Genomic DNA, 2,548 nt, shown 5'->3' on the forward strand with positions numbered 1-2,548 from the left:
TTTCAAAAATTCCTGGTGCTTTAAAGGGGGAGAAGCCTGGCTGCAGCAGAGTTCAAACTGGTGATCAGAGGGGTCACAATGGACATCGTGGGACATCTCCTGGAGACCACTTATGGTGACATAAGTAATGCAGTGTCTACACTCACATTTCGTCACTCTATATCTCCCTAAGCACTATGCCTCTCATTGAGGTGGCTGTATTATGTCGGCCTAGTAGGAGTTTTAAATTGGTGGGAAGAACACTGGAGTGTGTACACCTCCAAAGTTAGGTCAATGTAAGCTGCCTTATGTCAACTTAATTGTGAAATGTAGACATGGCCTTAGGTTTGGTTAAGTTTTTTGTTTGTTCCTTTGTTTCTGTGGCTATGTATACAAGAAGCACAGGGGGAAGAAGAACTAGGTTTTTGAAGGAACTTTGAGACCATAAATATAATGCTTATGCACAGAGTTTCAATGTTATGAACTCTTTTCCATTACTGTTCTGGTTTCTGAGAAAATGGAAGAAACCGCCTAGGGAAAATCTTACACCTTTCAATGATCACATACATGATTTCATTATGAACTTGGATCGTCTTTCTAGCTTCCCCCCAGTTGTCAGCATACTCTGTTATATGCTGATTCTTTTATAAAGGGGCTCTAGGTAAAGCTATCGTGTATGGTCCAGATTCTCAACTGGTATAAATTAATGTAGTTCCATTGAACTCAATGCTCGCACATTGATTTATACCAGCTGAGATTCTGGCCCTGTAAATTTAGTTATGGTCAATGGAAATTCCAGAGGAAGAGTTAATCCTAAAATCTGGAGGGCTTCTAGTTTTCATGGTCAAAATGATTGAAGAATTAACACCTATAAATATAGCCCATTGGCACTTCTATTCGTATCATCGCAGGGCATATGGAATCCAGATAGATGTACCACTTCATCTGAAATCCTGGTTTGCAGCCAAAGTTCAACTAAAAAGAAAATAAAGTTTTCATATACAAAGTCAACTTTGCAAAAAGTTGCACAGAGATGAGGTTAGCAGAGCAATGTGCTGAGCCAGAGAGGATATCGGGGCAATGATTCATCCTCCTAAATGTATGACACCTCAAAGTAGTGTTGGCACTGAAGAGATCTCCAGAAAAAAGACTCTTCTAGTGGGATTTCCAGCATGATTCTGCCCTCACTAGAAGAAGCAACTAATTGCCATTGGAGGCACATTGGCATAATATGATATAAATACAGAGGTGGCAATTCAGGTCAATGTGGGGCTGTGTTACTTCCAGAGGGGAATATATCCAAGTTATTTAAATTTCTGAAACTCACAGAAATAAACTATGCACAGTTTGACCAAGAGATGTTTGCAACACTTTGGCTGTGAGTTCTCCCTTCAACATGTGTATAGGAGGAAAAGTTAAGCTGGTCAATCACCACAGCTTTTGAAGGCAATGATGGCTTTGCAATCACAGTCTTTGTGGCAGGACAGCAAAGTGACAAAGAAGGTTGCAGTCAAGGCAATGAACTAGGATTCAGGAAATCTGAGTTTATTTGTGAGTGCTGGCACAGATTGCCTGTGTGATTTTGGCCAAGATCTTTAATGTTTCGGTGCCTCCGGCTATGTCTGCACTACGGACCTTAGAGTGACACAGCTCTACCACGGCAGTTGCTCCCCTGTAAGGTCTCCTGTGTAGTCACTCTGTGCCAGCGGGAGAGAGCTCTCCGGCTGGCATAATTAAACAACTATATGCTGTCCATAATTAAACAACACAATGCTGTCCACGCCGGCACTTTTGTTGGTGAAACTAAAGTTGGTCAGAGGTGTGGGTTTTTTTTCACACCCCTGAGTGACAAAAGTTTTGCTACCCAAAGTGCTAGTGTAGACACAACCTCAGTTCCCAATCTGTAAAATGGAAATACTACCTCAGTTGTCTATTGTGATTGTAAGACCCTGCCCAAAAAGCTATCTTTATCTCTTAGTATGTGTTTGTACAGCACCTAGCACAATGGACACCACTCTTAATTGGTGCCTCTCGGTGCTACTGTAATAATAATAATAATTAATGTAAGCACATAACATTGTGGCTAAGCACGTATTAGAAAAAAGTACCTTATGTAGGTCATTTTCAGCAGGGAACAACAATATGCAGGTGTCATTTGAAGAACAAGTTCATTTAGTTATGCCCAATTTACTTCATCAAACAAAATACCGACAGAAATAAGAATCGCAATTTAGTAAGGTCCTCAGTTATCCACATTGCTGGAAACAATCATTGTTGGCTGTATAAAGAAAACAGTATCTACCACAAGTCACATAGGACTGGATGTTTAATAAGGAGCTAATAAGTTATGGGTGATCTGATTTATGAAGGTAAAAGAACTGTGATTCCACAATGCTTGAGATCAGAAAAGACCATTCATTGGAACACATGCGAGTGCAGGGACAGAGATTTGCTGTTTAGGCCTGACAGGCATGCAAAAATTGAAGAACAAGTTTGCTGGTTCAAATATTACAGCAAGAACACAAAAACCTGACTCTATATGAAGGAAAGAGAGCATGCATGCAAAATC

Source organism: Chelonia mydas, chromosome 4 (genome assembly GCF_015237465.2).
Source record: "Chelonia mydas isolate rCheMyd1 chromosome 4, rCheMyd1.pri.v2, whole genome shotgun sequence".
NCBI lineage: Eukaryota > Metazoa > Chordata > Testudines > Cheloniidae > Chelonia > Chelonia mydas.